The sequence below is a fragment of the Oryctolagus cuniculus genome, chromosome 12 (assembly GCF_051225735.1).
Source record: "Oryctolagus cuniculus isolate XC-2025 breed Fujian yellow rabbit chromosome 12, ASM5122573v1, whole genome shotgun sequence".
In the NCBI taxonomy this organism is placed as follows: Eukaryota; Metazoa; Chordata; class Mammalia; order Lagomorpha; family Leporidae; genus Oryctolagus; species Oryctolagus cuniculus.
In genome coordinates, this window is record NC_142878.1 from 1,214,563 (window position 1) to 1,234,851 (window position 20,289).

The 20,289-nt window shown below is 57.9% G+C and overlaps 1 protein-coding gene and 1 long non-coding RNA gene across 4 annotated transcripts in view; both read right to left on the reverse strand.

The window, feature by feature from the left end:
- Positions 1-20,289, reverse strand: part of AGBL1 (AGBL carboxypeptidase 1) — a 635,239-nt gene that overhangs the window by 78,091 nt on the left and 536,859 nt on the right. The gene's annotated exons all lie outside the window — the stretch shown is intronic.
- On the reverse strand, positions 609-2,187 carry LOC149122903 (uncharacterized). The gene is made up of 2 exons (XR_016218623.1): positions 1,655-2,187; positions 609-1,580 (listed from the first exon to the last, which is right to left on the reverse strand). It is a non-coding gene; the product is annotated as an uncharacterized LOC149122903 (long non-coding RNA).

Consider the following 20,289-nt stretch of genomic DNA (forward strand, 5'->3'; position numbering starts at 1 on the left):
ATTCCAGTAACAGTATAGTCCGAGTTGCTCCCCACAGATCCCCCTTTCTTTTTATTTTTTGGCGTTGATACGCGCCTGTCTTCGGTGTCCCGCGGCACACACTCTGCTCTGCTTGCTAGAGTTGCCACAGGTTCTTACAAGTCCTATCAATCAGGCAAACCGAATCCGGGTCCTCTCTTCGCCATGTTGTGAGGAGGTTTTTAGGCGCTGATGCGTGCCTGTGTTCGGTGCCCTGCAGCGCATGCTCTGCTCTGCCTGCAGGGGCTTACAAGCCCTATCAGGCAAACCAAATCCAAGCCTTCTCATTGCCATATTGTGGGGGAGACTTATTAGTGTTGGTTCGTGCCTATCTTCGGTGACCTGCAGCTCATACTCTGGTCGAGCTTTGCTGGCGCTTACCGCCTTAAATCAGGCAGACCGAATCCAAGCCTCCTAATTGTTGCATTGTGGGGAAGCTTTACTGATGTTAATTCGTGCCTGTCTTCGGTGACCTGCGGCTAGCCGCCCAGGTGCTCATCGCCTCACTAATCGGGCAGACCGAATCCAAGCCTTCTAATTGGCATGTTGAGGGGAGGCCTTATTTTTCTCTATTTCTCTATCTCCGGGCATTCCTATTTCTCCCATTTTACTTCTATCTTCCAGCATTCCTATTTTTCTTTTACTTCACTTCCAAACTTCTGTTTCTCTTATCCCTGCGGCTTTCCGGCACCTCGCCCCGCCGGCAGCTTCACGGCTCCGCGCAGCTTCCCGGCGCCTCGCCCCGCCGGCGGGCTCCGCCCCGAGGCTGCTTCTCGGCGGCTCGCCCCGCGGCAGCTTCACGGCTCTGCGCGGCTTCCCGGCGCCTCGCCCCGCCGGCAGGTTCCCGGCTCTGCGCGCACGCTCCGCGGTCTCCACGCACTTCGCGCCCGCACCACGGCCTCGCGCCAGCCCCGGCGTTCCCCATCTATTCACGCCCCGTGCTCTCTCTGCACGCGGCGGCTTCCGCGAATGTTTCCGCCACCACCGGCATTCAGTCCAAGTTCCCCGGACTAACCTGGCGAATTCCAACCTGGCGGCCCACGTCTCTGCCTCTGGTTCCAGATCTTCGCCTCTTGCTCCCCAGGGTGACTTGAAGAATTCCAAGGTGGCTTATATCTCCACCTCGGCCTGCACTCGCGGCTTCATCCTCCCTAACATTTTTCTCTACCCGGTATTTTTCCCTAAGTTTTCTTCCAACAATATTCCTCTCATTTCTCCTGGCTTCTCCCCACAGTCCGTATCCGAGTCCAAGCCTCCTCCAGGTTTCACTTTCGCTTTCAGTCTCCTAGCTTCCCCGCCATAGTCCGCATCCGAGTCTATGAAAGCTTTCACTTTCGCTTTCAATCCTAACTTCTTTCCCACAGTCCATATCCGAGTCTCTGCCTAGGCTTTCAATAGCTTCTTCTGGCACCTAGGCTCTTTGCTAGTCTCTCTCTCCGGTATTTTCCACTTCTTCCCGTTTCTTCCCTCCTAAGTTTCATATCCGTCCTAAGTTTCCTATCCGAGTCACGGCACCATTATGTCGCTCCCCCTCTTCGTGGAGGAACGACACAGGACCCTGCCTAGGCTTCATATCCGAGTCACGGCACCATTATGTCGCTCCCCCTCTTCGTGGAGGAACGACACAGGACCCTGCGCTGTTCTTTCGTCTGCTCGGCCCTCCCCGGGTTTGCTGCTGGTTCTTCCCGGGTTGGCTACTATCCCTTCCACCTCCGTGGAAGGGCAGTTCCCCCTGGCCGCATTCCCCACTTCCGCAGGGGAGCGGCACACCGCCGGCCGGTTCTCTCGGGGGCTGCACGGGTTCCCTTAGATGTTCCCCATAGATGTTCCTGGTGCATGCCGTCTCTCTCCTCCTTTATAGTCCTCCTCCGCCAATCCCAACTCGGCTGAGTACGCTGCTCTCCAATCAGGAGCAAGTCCTACAGTTAATTGGTTGAACTGGAGGCAGCTGTGCGGAAGCTGTTTACTTCTCTCCCAGCGCCATATTGTGGGAGAGCAGATGCATAGAATAAGTCCTAATTCGAGTAACTTAGTCTAGTCCGGATTGCTCCCCACAGAGGGAGAGCAGATGCATAGAATAAGTCTTAATTCCAGTAACAGTATAGTCCGAGTTGCTCCCCACACTGAATGAATTATCCAAGGAAGAAGCGATCCATCTGTGATGACCGATGATGGAGGAGAGGACCAAGTAAATGGAGTCAAGAGGAATCAGGAGCAGTGAAGAAACCAGGATCTTGACCCAAAAGGAGGCCCCTGGGGGGAGGGGTTGAGGAGGGGGGGAAGAGGAGGGGTGGGAGAGAGGAGGGGGAGGTGAGAGGAGGGAGGGGGAGGTGAGAGGAGGGAGGGAGGGAGAAGTGGAGTGGGAGAGTTTACGGGGCCTGGACCTCCTGGTCGGCTCCTCTGGGTGTGGTGAGGGGAGAGAAGACCCCATGCCCACTTGTGCGTCTCTCGGTTCTCCCCAAGGACACAGAGAGACCAGAGAATCCTGGAGGGCACCGGGGCGCACTGTGGATCCGAGACGCCCTGCCACGGCTCCTGGTGACCCAAGGCGGGGCTTTAGCCAGCTCGGGGAGCCTTCTTATCCAAACCCTTACCAAGCCCTGTTCTTGCGACCAAGGACCTGGGACTCAGCGAGCTTCGCCAAGGCCCGTGCACGGGCAGAAGCTTCCGGTCGGATCACATGGGGTCCCCAGACTACAGAGCCAGCACAGAGTTGTAGACAAAAATGGTAGCCTGAGACGAAGTGCAGGTTCAGAGCTGCGCGGAGGTGGTGCGGCCGTGTAACGCAGGCTCCATGTCCGCCCCTGCGGGTCCAATGCAGCGAGCAGGAGATGCCAAACGCACGTGGCGTGTTATTTCTGGCATTTATATTCTACGGCACACTTAGACACATGGAATGCGCCGTGCGGAGCAAGGCTCAGAGGCACCAGCAGCACTTCCAGGCTGGTTCCGGGGAGCGGCAGCGTCCAAAGCGCCCGCCCGCCTGCCAGCTCAGGGCCACCCTCCTGCGTGCACCAACCCTCTCCATTGTGCACCCCAGGAAGGAGGCACCGTGCAGCCGGCTCTGCCACACTTCACACGGCAGCCAGTGTGACCCACAGCCCCGCCTCCGAGGACCACACCATCACCGGCTCGGAAGACGGCACCACGCTGGCCACCAGTGGCTCCATCCGCTTCTACACGCTCCCTGATCTTTCCTCTCTCCCTACATTGCCTCTTCTTGTTCAGAGTCAGTGCCCCCGCCCCGCTTGGGACCGATCTGTGGGGGGGGGGCCCTTCAGAGATGTTGCTGTTAGTGACTAGGCACCCTCCATCCCAGCAGCTGCAACACTCCCTGCCCACCAGCCCAGCCTCACTGCAGGCCGCTGGAGCACTTCTACATGCTCCCCAGGCCTCCCTGCCCTCCCCCCTCCAGCCCCTAATCCCTCGCTGACCCCAATCAGCAGAGGCCAGAAAAGGACCCCTGGGCGTGGTGGGGTGGGTGGAGGAACCGTCTCTCGTGGGGAGCACTGAGGCCAGGAGAAGGCACAAGGGAGACTCCAACCCTGCTCCTGCTCAGCCATCACCACCCTGTCTCGTGAAACCTGAAAGGCGTGAGAGACTCACTGGACAACAAGTGGGCCATCTGAGAAAGAGGAGGGTCCCAGGTCTGACGTTTGCGTGATGCAAGGCTGAGAGCAGGCGAAGTAAACTTGGAGCACACGCGCCCCTGGGCTCTCTGTGGGGCCGCTCAGGGAGACGCATGAACGCCCTCCCTCCACGGCCACAGAGGGAAGCTGGCAGAGAAGCCCTGGCACTGCCAACAGTGCTCCCAGGATTCACACCCACGGCCCAGGCTCCAGAGCTCACGAGCGCCGCGAGTCGTGGCAGGGCTCGGTGTCTCCCGGCTTTGGCATCTCTCGTCCAGGTCCCCACCCCCAGTCCTGCAAGCCCACAGGAGCCCCAGCCCCTCGGCTGCCCCCCGCAGAGGGCACGGCCGGGAACAGCAGCAACGCTCTTCCTGCCTCTCTCCCCAGGGCACTGCGGCTTATTCACCGCGAATCCGTGAAGTCTGTTGGGAGAGACTTCAAACCTCGGCACGGTGGCAAGATCTCCGCGGCGAAGGCCAGAAGACACCAGACAGCCGCGATGACCGATGGACGACTGGGGATGGGTAGAAATTGATATGTGGATGACAGACAGATGATAGATGGCTGGCAGGCATTGATAGATGACAGAGATGGAGAGATATAAATGGGTCATAGGTAGGTAATGTAGATGATACAGACAGATGTAAATGAATATATAGGTGATAGATAGAGACAGAGAGAGACACGGCAGCCGATACAGACGTGACACAGATGTGTGCCAGGGAGGCTCATGGGAATGCTGCAGTCTTCCAGCCGAGGCCCGGGGAGTGGGAAGCATCAAGCAAAGCCCGGTGTGCTGCAGCGTGGGTGGCACCAGCGGTGCCGGCAGACCCAGGCCCTGCGCGCTCGTCAGGAAGGTGGGGCACGAGTGAGCCTGTGAGGACGCCCAGGCTTTCGTCTGTTTCATGCAACGAAGGGGGATTATCAAGGGCTTGGGGCTGCAGGAAAACACGCTTACAACTATGCATTCCCTTTTCTACTTCTGCTTCTTCCATCATTTCTCTGAAAAGGTTTCGCTCCCAGATAAAAAGCGGACGAGGATCTGAAAGGGGGAGGAGCCACGGTGGTGCTGGGACAGGCAGCAGCAAACTCGGAAGCTGTGAGGAGGCGGCGCGGGGCTCGCTGGGGGACCCTCCACGGGGACTCCGAGTTTTTGTGCCCGCAAAGGGGCTCCATTGCACACACAAGGACCCTTTGCTGGAGAAACGCTCTGCGGAAACCTTCTTGACTGCAGTCTTGCAGTCTTGTTGCTTCTCTCACTCCTGAAACACCACCTGCTGTCCCCTCACCTGGGAGCTGCGGCTTCTACGGGGTCAGAGTCGCAGCGGACGGCTCCGCGTTCCCCGCCAGGCTCCTGGCTCATGCCGCTGTCCCCACCTGTACATCTGTAGGATCAGGCAGCACACTGTCGAGCAAGCATTTCCAAACGGGAAGACGCGCTCCACGCTGCTCCGCGCGGCACTTGCCAGCTGGCGGCTGGCTGCTAGCATACGGCTCCCGCCTGAACCTGGCGCGGCCTTGCCAAGTCCAATTTTTACTTCTGTCTCACTTTCGTAAGTCTCCTAAAAACGTGAGGCAAGTTTTCTGTTTTGCTTTTTTTTAAAAAAAAATATTTATTTGACAGGAAGGAAGGGAAAGAGAGCTCCCATTCACTGGTTCACTCTCCAAATGCCTGCAAAGCCAGGAGCCGGAAGCTCGGTCCAGGCCACCCACGTGGGGACAGGGGCCCCATTTGAGCCATCACCTGTTGCCTTCCTGGGGTGCACATAGCAGGAAGCCGGGATTGGAAGCAGAGCCAGCCTTGAGCCCAGGCACTGCAAACACAGGACTCAGGAGTGAGAGAACGGCACCACGCCCACTGCCGAGAGGCAGGTTCCTGAGCCAAACCTGGATCAGGAGTGCGCAGTGAGGAAGGCGTCCACAGGGGAGCGTCGGGGAGAACCGCTGCCTGCCAAGGACCCTCACGGCACAGCATCCCTGGAGCAGGGCCAGGCTCCCCCTCCCCGGAGCTCACACAGCGGGCTCTGCGCTCTCCTCACTGTATTCAAGGTGTGCCATTTTCAGGGACAGGGACAAGCGCGAGAGAGGAAATAAAAATAAGTCAAAAAGAGCCGGTTTCATTTATTTTTACATGAATAAACTCAAAAGCCTACTTGCTGGCTGTCAAACATGTCACAGAACTGTGGCATTATCGCCGCCACCTAAGGCCCCAAAGCGCCCAACCTACAACGTGTACAGTGTATGCCTGCTGCTCCGCCCACCAAGTGACATCACCGCAGCCACGCCCAGCGGTGCAGGTGCACACTGCAGGGCAAGCGGAGACCCTGCCCGCGAGTGAGAAGGGCCAACAGCAGCTCGATGCTCTCCACAGGACTCGCTGTTGTGAGAAGCTCAGGTGCCAGGATGTAGCAAGCTGCGTTATACCTGGGTAATTATGAGGATATTTTTCTATTCTTCTCTGGAACCCTAATTTTCCCATCTAAACACTGCCAGTTACATGGCAATTACTCTTTGAACTTCTGATGACTTCAAGTGTTATTAGGCAGTAATGTGCAGAACGATTTCATTACAAGGTAACGATCAGTTTTATATGCAATTCTGTTGCACTTTTCAGTTAAGAATTTCAAAAGAATTCCGCCCGCCGTCAGGATGAGAACGCTTTGCCCAAAGTCAACAAGAAACGGGAGCCAAGCTCAGGGCACGACTTCCGTTCCTCCGACGGCCTGCGGTGCTTCCCAGAGCAGGGATTCTCTCCCTCAGCTCCTCTCACACAGCACCGGTGCCGCCTTCTTCCCATGAGATGGACGCCTCTGAACACAGCTGAGGAACAGAGGACGCGGTCGTGAGCAGAAACCGTGGCAAGGCGGGGACGTCTCCTCCGGCGCTGTTCCACCAGCGGTGTGCACAGGGCCCCGTCTACCACACACCCACCAGCCGTGCCAGCAGGTGGGAGGCAGCGTCCCTTCACAACTCGGGCTTGTGCGTCCCTGGGGACTGGTGACACCGGACACCTTCTCATGTCTTAGAGAAAATGCCCCCACCCCCAGCTTCGTCGTGGTGCCACTCACAACAGTCAAGACAAGACATGACCAGTGTGGTTGTGGACACACTCAGAGGAAGTGCGAGGTGTGCGTACACACGGCCGGGGGTCACCCAGTGAGCATTGGCCACACAGGTCAACATCGCACCCAGGGAAATAAGCCCAACACAGAACGAAAACATTGCACAATCTTACTCATAGAATCTAAAACAAATGCAGCACACAGAGAGGGAGAAAAACAGCTTATGCGGTGGGAGAGGGGAGCTGGGGAGGAGGCGGGAAGATGGTGCTCAGAAGGTACAAAGCACAGTGAGCAAGGCTCACCCGCAGCCCGAGGATGACAGGTGACAGCAGAGTGACAGCACAGATGACAGCACAGGTGACAGCAGGGGTGACAGCAGGGTGACAGCACAGATGACAGCATGGTGAAAGCACAGGTGACAGCAGGGTGACAGCACAGGTGACAGCACAGGTGACAGCATGGGTGACAGCACAGGTAACAGCAGGGTGACAGCACAGGTGACAGCACAGGTGATAGCATGGTGACAGCAGAGTGACAGCACAGGTGACAGCAGAGTGACAGCACAGGTGACAACACAGGTGACAGCATGGATGACAGCAGGGTGACAGCATGGTGACAGCACAGGTGACAGCACAGGTGACAGCATGGGTGACAGCAGAGTGACAGCACAGGTGACAGCAGAGTGACAGCACAGGTGACAACACAGGTGACAGCACGGGTGACAGCATGGGTGACAGCAGAGTGACACCACAGGTGACAGCAGAGTGACAGCACAGGTGACAACACAGGTGACAGCACGGGTGACAGCAGGGTGACAGCACAGGTGACAGCAGAGTGACAGCACAGGTGACAACACAGGTGACAGCATGGATGACAGCAGGGTGACAGCATGGTGACAGCACAGGTGACAGCATGGGTGACAGCAGAGTGACAGCACAGGTGACAGCATGGTGACAGCACGGGTGACAGCAGGGTGACAGCACAGGTGACAGCAGAGTGACAGCACAGGTGACAGCACGGGTGACAGCAGGGTGACAGCACAGGTGACAGCAGAGTGACAGCACAGGTGACAACACAGGTGACAGCACGGGTGACAGCAGGGTGACAGCACAGGTGACAGCAGAGTGACAGCACAGGTGACAACACAGGTGACAGCATGGATGACAGCAGGGTGACAGCATGGTGACAGCACAGGTGACAGCATGGGTGACAGCAGAGTGACAGCACAGGTGACAGCAGAGTGACAGCACAGGTGACAGCATGGTGACAGCACGGGTGACAGCAGGGTGACAGCACAGGTGACAGCAGAGTGACAGCACAGGTGACAACACAGGTGACAGCATGGATGACAGCAGGGTGACAGCACAGGTGACAGCACAGGTGACAGCACGGGTGACAGCATGGGTGACAGCAGAGTGACAGCACAGGTGACAGCATGGTAACAGCACGGGTGACAGCAGGGTGACAGCAGGGTGACAGCACAGGTGACAGCACAGGTGACAGCAGGGTGACAGCAGGGTGGCAGCAGGGTGACAGCAGGGTGACAGCAGGGTGGCAGCGCTGGCTGGGCTGGGGAGGGGCCTGGCTGCAGAGGCACGAGGCCCTGGGTGGTCCCAGTCACCTTTCGGCCCCGACTCTGAATCGCTCTCTGGAAACCTGCACTTTGGAATGGCCGCTTCTATGTTCTCCCGCAACTTTTTATGAAATCAGAGATTTATTCAGTGCTAGGGACACAAAGTACTTCCTGACAAAAATGAGCAGAAGCAAGCACAACAAAGACTGCCACCATCACCACCACCAACAACACCACAACTGACACCACCACCAACAACCCGCCAACAACAACCCAACAATACCACAACTGACACCACCAACAACCCACAACAACCCAGCACCAATCCAACAACAACAACCTACCACCAACAACACAGCTGACACCAACAACACAGCTGACACCAACAACAACCCACCAACAACCCACCAACAACACAACTGACACCACCAACAACCCACCAACAACAACCCAACAATACCACAACTGACACCACCACCAACCCAACAACAACCCAGCACCAACCCACCAACAACAACAACCTACCACCACCAACACAACTGCCAACAATAACAAAACTGCCACCAACATAACTGACACCACCACCAACAACCTAACAACAACCCACCAAAAACAGAAGCCTACCAACAACACAACTGACACCACCAACAACACAACAACACAACTGACACCACCAATAACAACCCAACAACAATAACCCAACAACACCACAACTGCCACCAACAACAAAACTGCCACCACCATCAATAACAACACAGCTGACACCAACAACAAACCATCACCAACACAACTGACATCAACAACAACCCAACAACAACACAACTGCCACTACCACCAGCACCAACACAACTGCCACCACCACTACCACCAATAACACAACCCACCACCACCACCACCACCACCAGCAGCAGCGGGCTCTCTGCTCTCTGGACCCTGCGGTTGTTTCCTCGGCTGTCTGGGGCAGAGACTCTGGTCTCCCAGCCCTGCTGAGCGAGGCGCTGGCCCTGACGGTCTGGGTACCACCCTGCATGTGTGCTGTGAGCAGGACAGGAACTTAGATTGGAATACATCGCATTTATCTCACGTGGCTGCTGACGGATTCAACACATGATGCCAGGTCAAGGGTCACGGCCCTTGCTATCAGAGTCCTGGTTCCTTCTTAGTGGCCAATCTTAGTGACTGATGGAAGGGGACTCCTCTTGGTTGGAAGATCCAGGAATGTCCGTGGATTGAAGACTGCCTTGACAGGAAGTAAGAGATGCCTTGGCAACCCTTATCTAAAATGCAGATACCACAGGTTGACTCGCTCCACCCTGCTGCAGCACCCTTGCAGCCAGCATGCCGGCCCACTTCATGCTGAGGGCTAAGATCTCAATCCCCCCAACCCCTCTGCTGCTAGGGCTCCACAGATGGTCTGGCTTCTACCAGCCACACACCCCAGCCAGGATTTGGCAGGCAGAAGCAGGTGTGAAGGATACCGTGGTTTTTCTCCTGTGCAGGCTGTAGCAGAGGTTCTGCTGGGGGTTTGCAGCCTCTCAGGCGCCCTCAGGACTCCATCAGACAGACCCCAGGGTAGGTGGGCATTTTTCCTGACTGCATTGCTCATGGCTGCATCTCAAGCAAGCAAAAGCTACTGCACATCCAAGAAATGCTGTAACTAATCGCCCCTAATAGATCTTCTGCTTAAACTAAGACCCAGGCTGATGCATCAGCAGAATATCATTTGACAACAAGGTCACATCCAAAAAGAGAAGCCTTGACTCAGATCACCCTCCCGATCTTGCCCTGAGCCTGCGTGGCTCCTCCTTCCCACTGAAGGTCGGTCCGGGTCTTGTCCTTGTCCGCGGCTCTCACCCCTTCCTGTTTGCACGTGGTGGGACGCTCTCCCTGTATCCAGAAATGCACCTGAACTGCTCCTCCCGTACACGCTGCCATTCTAGCATGGAGGCACTTGAACGGCGCCTCTTTGACCCATTTCGACAGTGATTAGCTGGAAGGACCACTCAGCTATCGGAGATGCTTGAGCCAAATGAAGAGATCGATAGGGAGTGAGCTGTCAGCAGTCAGCGACCGCCTGGTGCATTTTTTATTTATCAGAGTGGGCAAGCGGAGAGGCCTGCTGGAGAACAGGTCCTGGCACGAGCAAGACGGAGAAGAGAGAAGACAGACTGTTCTGTTCTTTTACTAAAACGACCCTGCCTTTCCCTGTATCATGAGAGCATCAGGGCACAGCTGAGGGGACCACAGCCTGGAACAGACCCGGGGCAGCAAGAGCAGGGAGCAGACGTCCGAACGCGAGGTCTTCGTGATGTGGGTGAAGTCCTTCGAGAGTTGCAGGGAATCTCAGTGCCTGGCACTGGGCAGGGTGCTACAAACACCCAATTCACGCAGACACCAAACACAAGTCGCACAAGGCAAGACTCTGGTGCGCGTGTGGCAGAGGAGCAAACCCAGCAGCGGCATGGACTTCCGGGGGTGTGCACAGCAAACTGTGAGAACCAGAACTCGGGGCCGCCCAGCGCCCGGGCCGTGTTCTGCACCCCCGTGCTCTGTGTCCCCGGCTTCATGACAAGCTCGTCCCCGCACAGCTCACTGCGGTGAGAAAGCCCAGGAGGCCCTGCAGAAAAAGGGCTTGAAGAACCTTCCGTAGAGGGCCAGAGAGCGGGCTCTCGGGGACTCGGCACGGCCTCTGCTGCAATTCAGCTTCACAGACAACGTGCAGCGAGTGGGAGTGGCTGTGCTCCACTAATTCGGTAATACTTACAAAAGCAGGGGAGACGCTGTCCTCCGGAGCTGTAGCTTGCTGACCCAAGACCCGCAGGCCAGCGTCGCGTGAGCTGGCAGGTGGATGAAGCGAACAACTCGGAGACTCTCAAGCCAGAGCCGAGCCCTTGGCCATTCCCGCGCCCTGGGTCAGGAGCGGGTAGGACGCGGCGCCCGAGAGGCATGTCACATGGTCTCCATCTCCGACCCTTGCCGAAGGACAGATGCGGCCAACTGCCTCAGCTTTCGGAGGGCTCACTGTGTGCCCTGGGGCTGGGGTGGTCTTCATGGCAGAAACGAAAGGACAGAGTGTGTTGTGTGCGACGCCCAGTGACATTTCCTTTTCCAACACACAGAAAGTCCAGCCGGCCACTTTGCCTCTTGCCCATTCCCAGGACGAGATGCAGCGTGTGTGGCCTCCGGATGGGAAGAATGAGCAGGGAGCCGGCTCCAGCCGTCGCCAGGTCAGTCCCCAGCCCATGGGATAAGACAGTGAGCGCCTCTCATTAGCTGATCTCTCTCAGAAGGCTGCAAGATCCTGAACACAGCCTGTCCCCGCTGACACTGAGGTCCACGTCCAGGGAAGGCCACCAAGGGCTCTCCACTGGGGCTTCCTTATGCGGCCCCCTGACTGCGGGCTGCTGCCGGGTCAGACACCTGTGTATGGGGGTTTGGAGCGGGGGCGGGTGCAGGGCGCCCTCCAGGTGTGAGAGCTGAGGTCGTGCAGCTGCAGAGTCGGGCTCCCTGGGCCAGGCAATGGGACCCTCAGGGCTGTCAGGGACGCCTTTATTTCGGAAGGATCCACAGCACCTCAACGCCTCTCCTACAGCCCAGCAGGCCTCAGAAAGGACTGGCTGCAGGCACCCCACGGGCCCCCAGGCGGCCTTTGCTGCAGTGGCGATGGGTGCCCGCATCCCGTTCCTCCCTCCCCCACACTGGGATCTGGACCAGCGCAGTCAACAGACTGACAGTCCAGCATTTAACACTGAGGACTCCGACTGCACTCCAGCTGCAGAGCCAGACCCGCCATCGGGGCCCTGGAGACTCCGTCTCAAGTCCGAGTGGCCGCCCTCGCCCGCTGCCCTCTGCCGATGGCCCGCAGCACCAGCACCGCGGGCGCAGCTCCACTGCCCCCTGTTCTGCGGCAGGTGCTGGCCCACAGGCGGCCGGCTAACGAGGGCTCTGGGGACAGGACGCTGATTTCATGCACTGTCTTAATGGTAGGTCATTCTCAGAGATGTGATTTGCAAATGTTTTCTCTCAGTCAGTGGGGCGAGTGTCCCTGGGTACACATTTTTTTGTTTAATTTGGTAAAGCCAAAACCATCTATCTTTTATTTTGCCTCTTTCGGTGTTGGTGTCAGATTTAGGAAACCACTTCCAAACTTATGGTGACAACAACTTAGCCCTGCATTTTCCTCCAGAGGTTTTACAGTGTCGGCTGTCCTATTTGACTTGATGGTTAATTTTGTGCTACTTTTTCCAAGTGGCACGAGGCAGGCGTCCGGACAACTCCTGTGCAGGTGGATGTCTGGTTTCCCACACAGCTTGTAGAAGACTGGCCTTGCCCTCACTTTTCCATCAAAAATCAATTGGCGTGGATTAAGACCTGGCTGCTCCATTCTGCCCCATTGATTTCTCTGTCTGGACTTCAGAGACCAGTCTCCCCCAGACGCTGTCCTGGTGAGGGAGGGCAGCCCACCCTCTGGGACTCAGATCACAATAATATCTTATGCACGTGTGTGGGGGCAGGCAGGGGCACCGACAGCACTCCTCTCGCCTTTCTAGCCCCCATGCTAAGTGTTTGATGATTATTTGTATCCTAGTAAAATTATAAAAATGGGAAATCCTAGAGACTCCCATTCCTGGGGTAAAGCGTTCCATAAGGAGTATCAGGTGCCGTTACCGACCTACGGTTTTCAGTGCGCAAGCACCGTGAGTAGTAGCCACGCACCTACGCCAGGACTAACCTGCAGGTGGAAGGGACAAAAGCTGTGCTTTCATGAATAACACTCCCTAGAGCCGTGAAAATGCATCTTCGATATTTCTAAACTTCTGCCCCAAACCCCCGATGCTGTTCAATTTTATCGGAATTATTGCTAAGGTCTGGGCTGATGGAGCTAGGTCTTGCGGGTAATGATTGCAAAGCCTACTTAATGTCGTGATTCTGTCCAGATTTCTCCACCAGCGAGGCCTGCATCGCACACACAGAATACCAATGAGAGCCTCGCCGGCCTCTCCCGGCGACTCCCGGGTACCAGCACTCACGCTTCTCGTCATTCTCAGTCCCGTTACTGCGCCAGCCCTCCGGACGGAGCTGTACGTGGAGGGACGCCTCCCAGGTCACATCAGAATCACCTGCCGCAGGCCACTTCAGCGTCCACCCACACCCGTGAGGCAGAGGGAGAAACAGCGAAAGGGGTGGCAGAGCAGAGGCCTGGAATGGGCACTCGGCCTCATCACGATGGACACAGATAAGGAGCCCTCTGCCCAACACTCAGGGCACACGGGTCCATGGCCAGAGCCCCCCCCAGCTGGCACCTGCCCACGTCGGAATGCGAGTGGGCACTGACATCAGTGGAGAAACACACGGCGCTGAGCCTATAAAATCAGACGGGCGTGGGCCAAGGACTGTCTAGGAAGGGCCGGCTCAGCAAAGATCAGAGAGAAAGGCGTCATGGCTGCCTGGAAGCCACGGAGAGCCTGCCCGGTCTTCCAAGCAGCAGCCTGGGGCAGAGCAGCGGGAGATGGACGGGATCTCCCCTCAGAGGCCAGCCGATGTCAACCCCCAGCTGAGCTTCCGGAAGGCCGAGACCGGGGCAGCCTCCCCACCCAGGGGCACAGAGCACGCTAAGCGAGCACCTGACCCTGCACAGGTGTTCCGTGTGAGCTACCTGCCTTAATTCTGAACGAATCCTACAAAGTGGGAGCATCCCTAACTGGCAAAAATAGGACTCGGAATCTGAAAAGCTATCTGAAGTCATACGAATGATAAATGGGAAGACTGAGATGCAGACCCTGCCTGGTTCTCAAAGTTTAGCCTGGGTCTCCTTGGTGCCACCTCTGCACACCCCAGGAGCCACTGAAGGGCCCAGTGGTGGGCCTGCAGGGGCTTCCCAGTGCAGGACAGGACTGCAGGCCCAGGGCAGGCCTCTGTGTGTTCCCAGCATCCCCACCTGCCAACACTCCCTCTCTCCCTCTCTCCCTCTCTGCCTCTATCTCCCTCTCTGCCTCTATCTCTCTCTCTCTGCCTCCTCCCTCTCTCCTCTCCCTTCCCTCCCTCCCCCTCTCCCTCCCTCTCTCCATCTCTCCTTCTCTCTCTCTCCCCCTCTCTCTCCCTCCTCCCTCTCTCCTTCTCTCTCTCTCCCCCTCTCTCTCCCTCCTCCCTCTCTCCGTCTCCCTCTCTCCCTCTCTCTCCCCCTCTCCCTCTCCCCCTCCCTCTCTCTCCTTTTCTCCCTCTCCCCCTTCCTCTCTCTCTCTCTCCCTCCTCCCTCTCTCTCCTTCCTCCCTCTCTCCATCCTCCCTCTCCCTCTCTCCTTCTCTCTCTCCCTTTCTCCCTCTCCCTCTCTCCCTCCCTCTCCCTCTCTCCCTCCCCCCTCCCTCTCCCTCTCTCTCTCCCCCTCTCCCTCTCTCTCCTCCCCTCTCTCTCCCCCTCTCCCTCTCTCTCCCCCTCTCCCTCTCTCCCTTTCTCTCTCTCTCCCTCCTCCCTCTCTCTCCTTCCTCTCTCTCTCCCTCCTCCCTCTCTCTCCTTCCTCCCTCTCTCTCCATCCTCTCTCTCCATCCTCCCTCTCCCTCTCTCCATCTCTCTACCCCTCTCCCTCTCTCCCTCTTCTCTCTCTCTCTCCCCATCTTCCTCCAAGTCTTAGCCCCTCACATGGCTGTTTTGGGAGTGTCGTGAACCTTCTGGAAAGTGGTTAAGGTTAAACAGCTCTCAAGAGCAGGACCAAGTCCTCCACAGGACTGTGTACACAGGGATGCAGGCACAGAGGAGAGGCCACGTGGGGGCCCAAGGGTCCACGAGGGTGCTCTCAGGAGAAACCAACCCCGCCGACCCCTCAGCCTCAGACTCCGGGCATCGTGCTGGGGACTGACTCTGTTCCTCTCCCTCTGTTCCTTGGTCTATGCGAGGTGCAGCTCGCTGTTCTCACCAGCGTGTGAGGCTCTTTACAGCGTCTCTCTGGGTCGGCTTTGTCGGGGTCACAGGAGCCACAGCGCACATTCCGGGAGCAGCTGCCACGTGGGACGGCCACATTTCATCGAGGCCTGGTGGGTTAGCTGGAGCCCTCGTGTCCTCATGGCAGGGGCAAGTCAGGTCACACAGGTGCCACGGGGGCGGTCACAAGGGTGAACGGCTGCTTACCTAGACCCTGCTGCCCGGTCTGTGCTGCCCCGTGGGTACCTATGGGAAGCCGTTTCCCATAAAGCACTCTATAAAAATAACACGATCTCTAAGAATAAGAGTCCAAACGGTCGTCATCTATTGCCTGATACTCCAGAAAACAGGTTCCAGCCGCAAGTGGGCCGCACGGCAGTAGCTGGCAATCCCCACAGAGCTGTCTCACAGGCCCGGGGAAGCACCGAGCAACACAGCTCCCTGTGTGCATGTGTGTGCGTGTCCATGCGTGTTCACACGTGTGCACATGCCTCGGGTGATGGCATCGCAGAGCGCCTGGAGGGGCCAGTCTCTACAGGAACAGGATCTTCCGGCGAAACACGGAGTCGCCCCTCCCTTGCGGATGAGGAAGCGCTGGCCAGGTGTGGTGCGGCAGGCGCGCGCTGCCCCGTCTGCTGGCGGTGTCTCGGCCCCAGGAGCAGCGCCGAGCGATACGCGCGCACTTGCACGTTCTGAACGTGCAGCAGCAGACACATCCTTGCTTTTAAATAATGCCCAACTTTAAGAAATCAAACAAGAGAGGCAGTGAAGACGGTGCAACTCGGAGCCGATGGAGCGTTGCTGATGGAGAGCTGCGGCGTCCCCCCCACAGGCGCCCCGCGGCAGTGTTCACCCCAGACATGACTCAAGATTGAAGCCCCTGCGCACAGAGCTGCCCCGAGGGAGTGGGCTGGCGGAGCCCTGCGGTCAGCAGCGCGCCCGCTCCCCGCTCCGGAAGAGGCCTCCATTTCGAGATCCGAGGGGTCTCAGCCCGAGGACTGCTGCACCTGCCCGTGCCTGCGCCTACACCCGCCCTCTGGGGTGACTGATGGCCGAGATTTGCTGAGACGGCTGGCCAGGGCCTGATTGCAGCTTGGCTTGGCCCCGGCTCGTTGGCCGGGAGGCATAATTTACAGGCTCATTACGGCTTCCCTTCAGCCTTTGAGAAGATGGACTCAGGGCCATTTGCATTCAGCTGTTTGTCCCGCACAACGGGATCATCCATAAACCCGCGGGAAATACCTGGCAAGGAAATTTCACCAACCCGGCGGCACCCACCCGGGCCCCGGCGCAGGCTGCAGAGAAGGGAATCCAGCCGCAATCTGCCAGAGGCCCGCCCCGCCTCACCCCAGCCCCACCGCGCCAACGGAGTCTGCAGCTCTCACGTCCGCGCCCCTCCCTCTGCTGTGTCAACTGCATCTCTCGCCTAGAAAAGGAGCCCTGGAAGTCACTGGCTCTGGGTCAGGAGACACGGAGCGTGGCAGCCAGGCTCGTGGGCCCTGGTTCCTCACCCCCAGCCAGAGAGATGGACACACACCCAGGCTGAGGCTCTGGCCTGGCGAGAGCTGGTGCTGCTAGGCCCATCCAGGTGGCCCATCCAGCTTGGCTCTATCTGGAAGGCTCTCAGCTGACCCCCTGCCTTCCAGGTTCTGCCCCGTGACCCACCCCTCAGGGCCTCACGGCCGAGCCCAACACCCCCAGCTGTGACTCCTGCCGGCCTGGGGCCCCGCACCTGTCCGTTCTTGCATCTGGAACAGTCCCCGCCCAGAGTCCATACTCCCGGTTCCTTGTCCTCGCTCACACCTCAGCTCCGACTGCTGTACCACAGAGGCCTTTCCTTGCAGGCCAGCCGAGGTGCAGCCACGCGGCAGCCCTTGCCGACTCGGCGAAGCGTGCGTAACCCCGGGGGCTCCCCCAGGCGGTGGTGACCGAGCACTGGAAGACGGCTGCTGGGCTCCTCCTGGGTGCCACGGTGTCCCGTACCCCCGACCAAGGAGCAACGAGACAGCACAAAGGGGAAACCAAGGTCCCGGCGAGGCCCCGCGCTTGGCTCTGCTGAAGCTCGCGTCCACGTGCCCTGCCGACCCCGATGCCACCACAAGTCCTGAAGGTCAGGTTCGGGGTCGTCCCCGAGCGCACAGCACTGGCAGAGGTTCATGGGGATGGAATGGAAACAAGCTTCCTTTGCCGCAACACGTTTTTAAATCCGCTCGTGTTTGGGCATGGCCCCATCTCCATGAACCATCTGCCGTCCTCACATCTGCCCACTGAGTGCTAAATAAAATGACGACCGAACTGTTTATCCCTGACTTGATTCCTGTTGGGTCCCCGGGCCACAGGGCTGCCCACGCCTCTGTGTCCATCCACGGGGTCGGGCCCCCGTGAGAGCTGAGAGCTGCACTCGGCTGCCGTAAACCGCGCCCATCTCTCCCCCAGCCTCGGCTCTGCTTCCTCGTCCTCCCGCCTCCAAATGTGTGATGAACGCTTCCAGGTTCCACTACTTCCCTTGATGTTCAAGGAGGTGGCCCCAAAAGCAGACAGCTCGGCTTGAGGAACAATATTTCCAACGCAATTAAGCAACGAGAATTAGCATTCAGCTCACATGAGGAGATCTTTGAAAAACAAGTTTTTTTAAAAAAAAATTCCAAGTAGAAAAAAAAGGGAATTCACAGAAGAGTCTCGAGTGACCCAGCCCGAGCTGTAACTGAAGAAACACACAGCACCCACGCGGTCCCGCAATCCTGCGGGTGAGCGAACCCCAAAGAAACGCAAGCAACATCATGGAGTCGCTGCACCCCACATTCACCCCAGCGCTGGTCTCAACGGCCAGGAGATGGGAACAACCAAGCATCCAGCAGCTACACGAAGAAGCGACGCTGCTTCTTTAACAACTAGCGAGCCACCACGATCCAGCACCAGCAGGAGAGGCTGCTGCGTGCGTCAGCGCCGTGCACGGCCCCAGAGCGCATTGCGCCAACTGAATCAGGCTCGGGGAGACAGCCGCGCAGGAGCTCACTCCATGTGGATCCAGAAGAATGTACCGAAACGGAGAGCGCTGATGTCAGGGCGGGGAGCAGGGCACACGGACGCACACAGGCTGAGCAGTGCCAAGTCGCAGCCGTGAGGAAGAAGGCCCAAAGATCTGAAGCGTGGCACCAGCACTGTACGTAACTCTGTTGTATCGTTACGCGACACGGTTGTCTTGTTACGCGACACCGTTGTATCGTTACGTGACATCATTGTCTTGTTACGTGACATCATTGTCTTGTTACGCGACACCGTTGTCTTGTTACGTGACTCCGTTGTCTTGTTACGTGACATCATTGTCTTGTTACGTGACTCCGTTGTCTTGTTACGTGACATCATTGTCTTGTTACGTGACTCCGTTGTCTTGTTACGTGACATCATTGTCTTGTTACGTGACATCATTGTCTTGTTACGCGACACCGTTGTCTTGTTACGTGACACCGTTGTCTTGTTATGTGACTCCGTTGTCTTGTTACGTGACATCATTGTCTTGTTACGTGACATCATTGTCTTGTTACGTGACTCCGTTGTCTCGTGCACTGGAATTTGCTACAGGAGTGGGTTTCCGGTGCTCTTACCTCGCGCAGGGGGAGACAGGTGATGAGCAAGCCCGCGTGCTTCCCTGTGGCAGTGACATCGCCAGAGCCTGAACCACCCGGCATCGCGCTGCTCACCTTAAACACTACAATCAAAATGCTTTTCAAAGGCACAATCAAGTGACACCAACCAAACACCTGCTCCACAGCAAGCAAAGAGGCACAAGACCAAATGGTGACAAACAGGGGGTGGGTGGGGAATCCCAGGCGCTGGGGGGCGGGTGGCGGATGGTCCAACCACGGGGGCACCGGGCAGGGTCACGGCCCACCAGTCTCTGTCCTTGGAGAAACGCCCGTGTGTAAGGATGTGCAATGCAGCACCACATTTAATACAGTGGACAAACCGTGCTGTGCTAACGCTACACGAACCCAAGGCGCAGGGCTGGGTCTACACACGCACTCCTCCAGCCGCAGTCTCAGAGGCACGTGGTGAAATAAAAAGGAAAGCAGGAGGACCCATAAAGCCCGCGATAATTACCTCGAAGTTAAAGTGCTAAAAACCTACAGACGTGGTTTACGGCAACACACAGAGCAGTAAAGGTTTAAGACTGCTCTCGGGACGGCCAGCGCTAAATTCAGGGCGGCCATTCTCGTGGACGGTGCAGAGAGGTGCGTGTCGCACAGCACCTCTGTGATATTTCACTGCAAGTGTGCAAGAGCCTAAGACATTTGTGTGCATGGTCCCTGTGCCCTAGATATTTTATTAAAGATAACTGTGCACAACCTGCCCTGCGCCTGCTGATGGCCGCACAAGCGGCACCCCAACCACCGCTGTCAGGACTCCCAGAACCAAGGCTCTGACGAAGGGGGGTCCCGGAAGGACCAGGGTTAGCCCTTTAGGAAATCCAGAGGCGCACAACACCTCAGGAGAGAAGCAGAGCCTCAGGTCCACGGACCCGGCGGGGTTGGTGCACCCACCCTGTGCCCCCTCCCAGGCCCGCGGTGCCAGCACTGCCCTGTGCCAGATGCCCCTTCCACCTCTGGCTCCGACGGCAAACCCGGAGGGATGCACACCGGAGGTTTTCTCCCAGCCTCTCGGCCTTGACCGCCACCTGTGGTTCCCAAACTGACGGATGACTGCAGTCCCCACAGAGCCTTTCAAACAGGCCCCTCCCTGGGCGTCTCCTGCACCCCCGCTCAGAAGCACTGGCCCGGCACCCCTCCTCCTACCCCACCCTGCCGGGCCACCCCTTCCTAAGAGCAGCCTGGGCAGGAGTCTCTCGCAGGCCCTGGCTCTCCTCCCTCCCCGCGCTCCGCAGCCTCGGGGAGAAAGGACTGACAGTGTCCTTGGGAGGCCCACTGGGGACAGCTCCATTGGCGGGCGGCCTCCGGAAAAGCAAGGCAGAGGCTGGGAACCTGCTCTGACAGCGCCGCGGACACTGGGAGGCACGCGCCGACCCGCGGCGGAGGCGGGAGGCGGGGCTTGGTTTTCCAGAATGTTCTCGGCCAGGGCAGGCCAACCTCTGACC